At 37.3% G+C, this 11,657-nt stretch overlaps 1 pseudogene; it reads right to left on the reverse strand.

The window, feature by feature from the left end:
• Nucleotides 1-9,813: 9,813 nt before the first annotated feature.
• LOC118842512 lies at nucleotides 9,814-10,914 on the reverse strand (annotated as a pseudogene).
• Between the last annotated feature and the right edge of the window lie 743 nt (nucleotides 10,915-11,657).

Raw genomic sequence — 11,657 nt, forward strand, 5'->3', positions numbered from 1 at the left:
GTAATAAAAATGATAATACTGCCAAAGTTAATTTACAGCTAGGTTCTTATTAGTGCAAATAGCAATTCCTGTGAAACGCTTGCATTATTTTCATTCATACTGCCAATTTTCATTGGGCTGCAACCAATTACCATATTTTACCTAACTGTAACTCCTAATAGTGTGAACTGAAGTATCTCTAGTATCTTTGCCAAGGAAACTCCAAATGGGGTCCCGAAGAGACACAACTGAAAAATGATTGAACAGCAACAGCAGCCCCTGTCCTTATCTAATGGGGGCAGGGGGAGATAACACACAAAAGGTGGCAGGAAGGGGAGGGCACTCGGAGATGTCCAGCGTAGGGATATCTCGTCCAGTAGAGTTGAAACCAGGTAGAGCAACAGATGCAGAGTGGAGTGAGCCTGAAAAGTCCAGTTTCTTTCTTCTATAAAGGAAGGCTTTGGGAGAAGTTTGGTACTCCACCCTCTGTTGTTTGTCCTTTTTCAAAGAGGACCGATGACATCACATGTGATGAGTTACCGATGTTAGTGAGGCAGAGTTAGACAAAGTCACCAGCCTCACTCTGCCAAGTCATGGAAGTACAGTGGCAGGACAAAAATCAAGACAAGTGGAGATGGCCCAGGCTGTAATGGATGACCCTGGCACCTTCAATGTGGAACCAAGCCTGCTTCAGTTACCTTCATGGCTGTTGGAGCAAATTGTTCTCAACCACCCATTCCACTGAGGGAACTCTTCACAAGATTCAGGTAGACATCCACTAACTCACCAATGGGTCTGAGGCCTGTTGTTACCCTCAACCTGTTTTAGCCTGTCTGTGGAGAGGATTTTCTGTGGTGTGGCTGCAGGGCATGCTTCTTGGAGCCTCAAGTGAGAGAAATTGGGACATCAAAGGTAGATGAACAGCTCGGAAAAGGGTTTGGCAAAGCCCTCACTTCATAGATGCTAGGCTTTGGGAACACTCCATACACTTCACCCTCTGGCCCTCTGATCAAGGGCAAAGGAGGACAAAGGAGGTGGTGTCAGTCAAGGCTTAGTTAGCAGAATGGTGATAAGATTACCAATGATAAGATTACCTGGGAAGAACATCTTGTTTCTAGAGTCACTAATCTTATACTCTAAGGAAGCCACTAACAAAAAATAAGTGTCTACATCCAAGGAAATATTCATTGCAACACTTTTTATTATCATATCACATCATATCAGCAAAGAAATGAAAGTAGATGTCCTTCAATTGGGAAATAGCTAAACAAATTATGATAAATGAATGTAATGGAATATTACTGTGCTATAAGAAATGATGAATTTTATAAATATAAAAGAAACATGGAAAGATCTACATGAACTGATAGTGAAGTTAACAGAACCAAGAACATAATACACACAATGACTACAACATTGTAAATGGAAATAACAACATAGAAAAAAATTAAAAATGAATGTTGCAAAATTATTTAAAAAAAAAAACAAGCATGGCTCAAAAGCAGAGAAATGAGAAGAAAATCCACTCAATCCCTTTGCAGAGGTGGGAGGTCCAGTAATGCACGTTGCATATGGTTTAGACTGGAGAAGAAAATGGCAGACTACTCCAGCATCTTTGCCAAGAAAACCCCAAGTGGGGTCACAAAGAGTCTGACTCAACAACAAAAATTTTTATGTACATAATTATTTGCATATCATCTCTCCCATTAGAAGGAGAGCTCCTTGAGAGCTTTGTTGTTGTTAGGTCATTACAGTCATGTCCAACTCTTTTTGTGACCCTATTTGGAATTTTTTTGACTAAGATATTGGAATTGTTTGCTATTTGCTTCTCCAGCTTATTTTATAGATGAGGTACTGAGGCAAACAGGGTTAAGCAACTTACAGCTAGTAAGTGTCTGAAGCCAGATTTGAACTCAGGAAGATGAATCTTTCTGACTTCAGGCCCAGCACTCTGTGCCACCTAGCTGCCCTTCTTTAAAAACAGAAACCATATTTTTGTATTTCTTTATAGCCCCAGCACTTAGCACATAGTAAAACATATATGTATATATAAACATGATTAAACCTTTGAGTCTATTATAAATTTATTTTTTAATTTGTAGGCGAATCCTAGAACCCCTTCATTTTCTCCTCTCCCAACGTAGGAATGGACACAATGGACACAACTTGAAAACCTTTGGGATTTATTTCAGAGTAAATATTTGGGGGGATGGGGTAATCCACTCTTTTCTTTGCCGAGGGAAAACATTTGCCACAAAGCATATTTGAATTATGCACTAGTACACACTAGAAAAATAAATCTGCTTGAATATATTTTCCCAGGCAAGACACAAATAGTTGGATTCAAGTTCACATGAGGAGTGGGTGTGATGTGGTAACTGGACTTTTAACTGTTAAAATAAGGGGTGTACTGTCTGGGTCAGCATTGGCATGTCCACAGAGAAGCCACGGGTATTTCAAGCTCTAGGGAAGCAAGGTACACTTGGGAGGCTTTGGGAGAAAGCACAGTTAGTCTAGGAAGACCTGTTTAGAGTGTCTGAATACTAGAACTAGAGAGGACCTTAGAATATCATTGAGTCTAATCCCTTGATTTTACAGGAGGAAATCAAAACAACATGACTTGCCCAAGACCAGTGGCAGAACCAGAATATGAATCCAAGTCTACTACATGTTACAGTACCATAGCAGTGCAACTAAATCAAGCGTTTTTGGACTTTTAGTGACCTGAAGAGTATAGAATCTCACAGATGAGAGGGGCCTCAGAGGTCTTCTGGTCCAAATGACATCTCAGCCAGAATCCCAAATTAGATTGACTCTTGTTGGTAGGAAGAACTGAATATTCCCAATATGTTTAGGGGTGATGGCCCCCCAAAACACTTTCGATACAAGAACTCTACATCTCTAGGTGTAACCAGATGTCCTGCTGCCATCACTTAATAGAGATCATAGAATGAAGCACAGAACTTAGTCAGACCTTTTCAGTTTTTAGATTTGAATTCACAGTATATCGTCCAGTTTCATTTTTCTGTGTGACCAGAAACAGAAAAGGGCTCAACAGGAAATTCAATAACGTACAACCTAGAAAGTGTGAGTAGAGCAGGACATCTTAATCTTTGTGTGTGTGTGTCACAGACCTCTTTGGTAGTCTGGTGAAGTCTATTAACCCCTTTTTAAAAGCATAGCTTAAAATGCATAAAATTAAATTACAAAGGAAACCAATTACAGAAGATGTAAATTTTCCCATCCATGTTCACAAGCCCCCTAAAATCTAACAACACTTGGAGGGGCCATGAACTGAACCTCAGGTCCTGAACCACAGGGGTCAGACCCTTGCTTAATGATCTATGTCTAATAAGCTCTACACCCACACCTTTCCATTTTCTGCCAGAGATTTCATTCAGGTAACCAGGAAGAGAGGAAGCTCAGTTATAGCAATGTCTGCCTTCAGGGACTGTTGCTTCATAAGTATGTGATAGATAAGGCATATAGCCCCTGGTCTGATCATGTATTTCTTCTCAATACTCATGTAATGAATATTTTAGGGACTTGTTCTGAGCTGTACTTATGAAAGGGAAAGGGGCAAAGGGAACATGAGAGAGACAGATTGAGAGACAAAGTGAGAGAGACAGAGAATAGACTGTGTGGTGTGTTGCTTGAGTAAGGTCACACTGTCTTTCAGAGTTGTCTAGTTGACACGGATATTGCATTTTGCGTAAGAACAAAGGGTCTGCTACCAAAAAGTTAAAAGCCTCCTAACCGCAGTATCTTTCAATCTCTTTTTAAGCCTTTAGGAGATTTATCTCAGTCCAGGAGTCACTAGATAAGACACTAGATATGTCACAAAGAGTTGGGCATGACTGAAATGACTCAACAAGAACAAGAACATTATCTAGACTGGTCACCATGGTAGGACTTTGAGCAATGTGAATATCATCTTGGAAAAGCACTGAGTAAGTGACTATATTATATTACACACAAGCAATAAGATATTTATGTATTTTTAATAATGAGATTAAAAATTTCTTAAGAGACTTCTTCAAGGTTTTCCTTTTCACTATGCCCTGGGACTATGGCAACATTCGTGTTGGAAAACCTGTCTAATAGCTATGCATTCCAAAGCTAACTTTTGGATAAGTTCTGGATAGAATACATCTGACATTTTAGCTAAATAGATAAGACTTGCTAATTTTTATTGAATGGACATGAAAATTAGTATATTACCCACACACTAATTCAAAACAAGGAACACAATCTCTCTGTATTAAGCTTCTAACCTCTAAGTGTGAAGTTATGCACATTTCTTTCATATCTATAATACTGTGAAGATTAAGCCATTCATACTAGCAGCTAAGTGGCAAAGTGGATAGAGCAGCGGGCCTGGTGTCAGAAAGAACTGAGTTTGACTCCAGCTTTTACTTCTTCTTCTGAAAACTACCTATTCATATCCTTTGGCCATTTGCCAATTGGGAAATGGCCTTTATTTTTTTTATAAATTTAGCTCAGTTCCCTATATATTTGAGAAATGAGGCCTTTATCAGAGAAACTTGCTGTAAAAATTTCCGTTTCCTATTTTCCTTCTAATTTTGATTGCTTTAGTTTTGTTTGTGCAAAGCCTTTTTAATTCCGTGTAATCAAAATGATCCTTTTCACTTCCTGTGGTCCTCTCTACCTCTTATTTGGCCATAAACTCTTCCTTTGTCCATAATAGACCTGACAGGTACATCCTCTGATGCTCCTCTAATTTACTTACGATATCATCCTTTATGTCTAAATCATTTACCCATTTTGACCTTATTTTGTGATATGGTATGAGATGCTGGTGTATGCCTAGTTTCGACCATACTACTTTCCAGTTTTCCCAGCGATGTTTTTTTTTTCTAGGGTGAATTCTTGCCCCAAAAGTCTGGATCTTTAGATTTATAAAACATTAAATTACTATGGTCCCTTTCGGCTATATATTGTGTACCTAATCTATTCCATTGATCTACCACACTATTTCTTAGCTACTACTAAATTGTTTTGATGATTATGGCTTTGTAATGTAGTTTGAAATGTGGAACTGCCAGGCTACCTTCCTTCATATTTTTTTCATTGATTCCCTTTGTATTCTTGACCTTTTGCTCTTCCAGATGAGTTTTGTTATTTTTTTCCTAGCTCTATAAAATAAGTCTTTCATAGATTGATTGAATGGCATTGAATAAGGAAACTAATTTATGTAGACTTGTCATTTTTATTGTATTGGCTCATCTATCCACAAACAATTAATATTTCTTCAATTGTTTAGATTTGTTTTTATTTGTGTGAAGAATGTTTTGCAATTATGTTCACGAAGTCTCTTGGCAGATTCCAAGTATTTTATGTTGTTGGCAGTTATTTTAAATGGAATTTCTCTTTCTATCTCTTCCTTCTGGGTTTTGTTAGTAGTATATAGAAATGCTAATGATATATGTGCGTTGCCCCCTCCCTTTCCAGATATTCCCTAATCATCTTTTTAATCAAAATCATGGTCACTGACCTAGAGTTTGTAGAATTTGTCCTATTGTCTTTCTGAAAAATAGAACATACGTTCCTCATAAATTGTCCATGATCAAAGAATTACTGACAATGGCTCCACGAATGCACGTGCCAATTGTGACATTATCTTATGATATAGTTCATCTGCATCAGATGAACTGAATTCATTTGAGGCATCTCCATGCCCTCATTACCTCATTGCTTATCTTATTATCAGCTCCCTTTAGCCATTTTTGTTTAGTCCTTTTCATCAGCTTGACCTCTCTCTCTCCCTCTTCTAAAGCTGAACAGTTAATAATTTCTCCACTTCCCATAACAATTATTCAATTCTTCAAAAGGCAGAGGAACTAATGATGATAAGTCATATTCTAGACTCAATGATCATGAGCAAAGAAGACCTGGTTTAGGAAATGGAAATAACAGGAATTTTGGAAGTGAAATGAATACAAATCAGCATTTGTGACACAGAAAGAGAAGAAAGCTGAATATAGTCTGACATATATCCTATACTTTTGGAGATCAGATTTCAAAAGTTTCAGGGAAATCATAGTAATATTTTATGAATTAAGATTATTTTTCAATAATTTGACCTTATACATTTAAAAATCAATTTATTGCTATCTTCTGTCTTTTTTTACATTGCCTAAATTTTTTTCCTTCCTTCCCACCTTCTCTCCCTCCCCCTTCTCCTCTTAGAAAAATTTCCCTTATAAGATTGTTTTTTTTAAAGAAAAAGAAAAAAAATCATTAAAACTAATTGACCAAAAATCTGATGTGCACCCCCGATCTTGTGCACCCCTGACCTCCAACTTTGCAAAAGGTCGAGGGGAGGTCTCTTCTCTTCTTTGGGATCAAGATTGTTTTTTATAGTCACAACATTTAGTTTCAATTGTTTTGCAGTTTTTTTTCTTCTCTTTAAATAGTTGTAATTATTGTGTACCCTATTTTCCCAGCTCTGCTTACCTCAGTTTGCATCAATTCACATTTATGTTTTTTTCTGTATTCAATATGTTTGTTGTTTCTTACAACAGAGTAATATTCGATTACATTCATGTACCACAACTTGTTTAGCTATTCTCCAATCAATGAACACCTATTTTGTTTCCAGTTCTTTGCTACAACAAAAAGTACTGTTATAATTATTTTGATGTATATGAAGTTTTTTTTCTTGTCAATGACCACCTGATGCATATGCCTCTAAATGAAATCTCTAGGTTAAAAAAAAGATATAGGCATTTTAGTAATTTTATTTGTATAAATTGCTTTCCAGAAGCGGTTGGACCAAATCACAGCTCCACCAGTGTGTGTGTCTTTTCACAAATTCTCCAACATTTACTCGTACCGTCTGAGTAGTTCATGGGATTAGAATAGATGGAGAAACTGGGAAGTTAGTATGTTTAAGGGAATATCAAAATATATTTTGAAGTCTTCAATTAGGAACACAGAAGCAAAAAGAACCCCTAGTAGCTTAGTATTCTCTCTCTCTCTCTCTCTCTCTCTCTCTCTCTCTCTCTCTCTCTCTCACACACACACACACACACACACACACACACACACGTGCACATACACAAAGAAGACTCCAGCTACTAGGAAAAGGACTTGCTATTTTACAAAAAACTACTAGGAAAACTGAAAAGTGGCCTGGGAGAAATTAGGTTTAGACCAATACCTCAGACCATATAACAACATAAGCTCCAACTAGATACATGAAAGATTTAAAAAGGATTTTCCCATATGTTCAGTCCCTCCCACACAGTATTTCCTAAACATAGCTGATATAACCATATCACTCCACTGGTTTCATCTAATTGGTATTGTGCCCCATGGCTCTGATCTCTCACCTAAACATTTGCTAATGCTGCTACCTCACCGGTGGCTCAAACCTCTCTCTCTTATGTAGAGACTTAGGATGTGTCAATTGAAGCAAAGTGAGTTGCAATGATCTGTGCTGCTACACCATGATGCTAGCCTGTTGTAAGGCAGATTTCACCATCCAGTTTGCTTTTGTGTCCAGCTCATGCTCACCCCTTTGGGAAATTCCTTTGGTTGTGTCTTAAGAATGAATTTACTTAGTTACACAAGTTACAAGCCTTGCAGTAGGTTTAGGAATGACTGTCCCTGCTTAGGGTTCACAAGGAATGCAAGATTCTAAAGCACTTTCAGGGAAGCTAGGTGGTACAGTGGACAACGTGCTAGAGTCAGGAAGACCTGAGTTCAGATTTAACCTCAGACACTTACTAGCTATGTGACCCTGGGAAAGTCTCCTAACCTCTGTTTGCTTCAGTTTGTTTCCTCTTTGGTAAAAAGAGGATGATAATGTCCTACCTTCCAGGGATGACATGAGGATCAAATGAGATAATATTTTTAAAGGCTTAGTGCAGGGCCTGGCATGTGGTAGATGCTTCATAAATAATTATTCTCTTCCCCTTTCATATTCTCAGCAGTCACCATAAACTTGGATTTCATTTTAAAATGATGTCTTGTTATTAAAAGCATTTTGTGCCTTATACATTTCCAAGCCCTTTCATGTAGATTATCTTATTTTAAACTGATACTCCCTGGTGAGATAGTTACAACTTAGTTTCTCATTCTTATTGGCAGTATGGTGTAGTAGAAAGAACACTAGAACTTAAGTAACAAGGCTTGGTTTTCAAATCTCTGATCTATTTCTTACCAATGCCAACACTGTGAAAGTCTCTTATCTTCCCTTGGGCTCAATTTCCTTTTCTCTAAAATGTTGATGTAGTTCTTAACATTTTTCCTGTTGTGGAACCCTTTGTCAGCCTGGTGAAGTCCATGAGTCACTTCTCAGAATAATGTTTTAAAATGTGTAACATGAAATATATAGCAGTAGAAAGAAAATCCTCTAACAATTTAAAGAAAAACCAAAAAAGTTCATGGACCCCAGGTTAAGAACATCTAGAAGATCATTCTTTATTTTTGTAAATAGTGTTTTATTTTTATAATAGTTTTCAAGATTCATTTTTATAAGATTTTGAGCTCCAAATTTTTCTCCCTCTTTCCCCCACTTCCCAGCACAGGTAAAAATCTGATATTGATTATATACATGCAATCATGTGAAACTTATTTCCACATTAGAGATGCTGTGAAAGGAGAATCAGAACAAAAGGAATGCCCCTCCACTGCCCCAAATAAAGTGAAAATAGTATGCTTCCATCTGAATTCAGACTCCATAGTTTTTTCTCTGGATACAAATTGCTTTTTCCATCATGAGTCTTTTTTTTCCAAAGCTTAAACTCTGTTTTATTGAGAGTTTGTTCATCTTCTTTACAATCTCACACAATTATCAGATTTTCAAGTTCTAGTGGACATTCTTGCTTATTAGTATTAACCATAAAAGAGTTCAGGTCCATAGAAGTAAATTTACCTACTGAACTATCATTGACTATGGGAACACTTTCTAAGCAACTTGCTAATAAGATGCCAGTCTTTTATTCTTTCATTCCCAGTCTCAAATGTTTAATCAGTAAGACGCAGGACTAAATAAAGAAAACAAGACATTACAAAAGTTTTATTCCTATGTCTAACTCTCCAAAATTAAATAGATGAGTTAAACTATGAAAATACACAGCAATAAAAAGTTGTTATTTTAAAGTAATGTGGTTTCATATACACTTTTTTAAGCAAAGTTAATATACATTGTGTTCTTGCACCTTGAACTATGAGGTGTGATTCTTTAATTTCTCAGCTTGGAAAAAGTAGCATTAAAAAGATCTCCAAGAAGAAAAGTAATATAAAATAAGGTAAGCATGGTTTTTTTTTTGTTTTTCTTCCATTCTGAATTGCAAATTATCCAACAGAAGCCCCTAGGTTATAGTTTCAGCTTCTCTCTTCATTAATGTAAACAGAACAAAGGAAGAGAAACAAGAAAGACATATTAACCAGATGCTGCAGTCACCCTTTGGTTGGCACTGAAGTAATGTGGTTTGGGTTACAATTTCTTTGGCAAGAAGTTCTCATTTTGGAAGCCAATATAGTAGTCACTTGAATGCTTAAAGCTCTGATTTTCAAATCTTTTCACAAATTCAATTCTAATTTAGGATCACTTTTTATTAATTGGGTAGTTCGTGGAATGGACAAGTATTAAAATTTCTTAAAAAACAAATTTATTTTCACTATCAACTAGCTGGCAGTGGAATCATGTCTAAACTTAAAGGGTTTCTTTTTTCATGTTCAAAAAGTTTAATTTGTAGATCATTTTCAACTTCCTGTCTTAGTTTTTCATTTTCAAACAGTGTTAGCTTCTGTGGGCTCAAGCTGCTGACTGGGATAACAGGCAGCTGGAGGCAAACATCACTGTCAAGATTCAGTGATGTTTTCCTCCACCCGTTGCCCCTGTCAGCTACATAAGGAAGGAAGTGTAGTGCTTTTACACTGTCAGGTGACTGAATTGCCTAAATGTTTGAATATCAAATGTCGACAATGGCAGCAGCAGCTCTTAGGAGCTGACTCTGACCCTTGGGACAAATTTCAGAGTAACTGGTTTGCACAACCAGAAATTCTCTTTTGTCAGAGTTTCTTTCTTGGAACAGAAAGCTCCAAAACCCTGATCTCTGGATTTTCTTGGCTCCCTGGGTAATCTTTGTACCTGTGCTGGTGGTGTATGGGCTCATGGTGATGATGAAGACCTCTCAGAGAGTGAGCATCAACAGCTGTCTCAGAACCTTTGGATTTCCTATTCTCTGAAGGCTTGTGTCCATGCCTACAATGCTGGCAGTGGTGGTGGTGGTGATAGGGATGGCGATGGTGATGGTGGTGGGGATGAGGCTGAGTGGTTGTAGTTGTTTCTTCCTCAGTTACCAAAGATGCATTCTTACAAAAGCTTTCATCATCTAAAGTCATGTATGAGCAGTTTCCACAGCTTTTTTCACAATAGGCATTTTTACTGGCTTCTTCCACATATGAGAAAATCAGAAAGGAATAAGGCAAACCAAGATGATACACAAGACAACCACATCTGTCATATATGAGAAAGTAACCCTTGTTGCCGTTTAATGTAGTCCAGACATCTTTTTGTTTTTCTTCTTGTTGATAAACAGTAATATTCTCTGAAACCTTCTCTTTTAGCTCTTTGAAATTTAATTGAGATGGGTTTCCTTGATGGTTGACACCAATGTATGAAATATTGGAAAATCCTTCTGTCTCCAGTTTCACTAACAGGTCTTCCAATCTGGAGGCCTGCAGAATGCACAAATATCGGTTGGCTTGGAGGAGAACAACCACAGTCATTCTACCCAGAGAGTTCAGCATTGGATCTTGATATTATATGTGTAATTATGGAGCTTCTTTGCACCAGACGCTTTGCACTTGGCTCTCCACATTGTGGAAGTTTTCGCTCCCTGCGCCGTGCTTGGCCTGGCTTGGCTCGGCTTTGCCCAGGTGTGCAGCTGCTACTTCCATCATAAGTCTTTGAGAATTGTCTTGGATCATTGTACTGCTGAGAAGAGCTAAGTCTGTCTTAGTTGATCATAGCACAATGTTACTAAAACTGTGTATAGTGTTCCTCTGGTTCTGCTCACTTCACTTAGCATCAGTTCATGTAAGTCTTTCTAGGTATTTCTGAAGTCTGCTTGCTCATCATTTTTTATAGCACAGTATTACTCTGTTACATTCATATACCACAACTTGTTCAGCCATTCCCAATTGATGGTCATCCCCTCACTTTCTAATTCTTTGCTACTACAAAAAGAGCTGCTATAAATATTTTTGTACATATGGATCCTTTTCCCATTTTTATGATCTCTTTAAGATATAGGCCTAGAAGTGGTATTGCTGGGCTCAAGGGGTATGTACAGTTTTATAGCCTTTTGGGCATAGTTCCAAATTGCTCTCCAGAATGGTTGGATCACTCCACAACTCCACCAACAATGTTTTACTGTTCCAATTTTCCCACATCCTCTCCAACATTCATGATTTTCCTGTTTTGTCATGTTAGCTGATCTGATAGGTGTGATGTGGTACATCAGAGTTGTTTAGATTTGCATTTCTCTAATCAATAATTATTTAGAGCATTTTTTCATATGACAATAGATAGCTTTAATTTCTTCATCTGAAAAGTGCTTGTTCATATCCTTTGACCATTTATCAATTGGGAATTGACTTGCATTCTAATAAATTTGACTGAGTTCTCTATATATTTTAGA

Source organism: Trichosurus vulpecula, chromosome 3, assembly GCF_011100635.1.
Source record: "Trichosurus vulpecula isolate mTriVul1 chromosome 3, mTriVul1.pri, whole genome shotgun sequence".
Classification (NCBI taxonomy): domain Eukaryota; kingdom Metazoa; phylum Chordata; class Mammalia; order Diprotodontia; family Phalangeridae; genus Trichosurus; species Trichosurus vulpecula.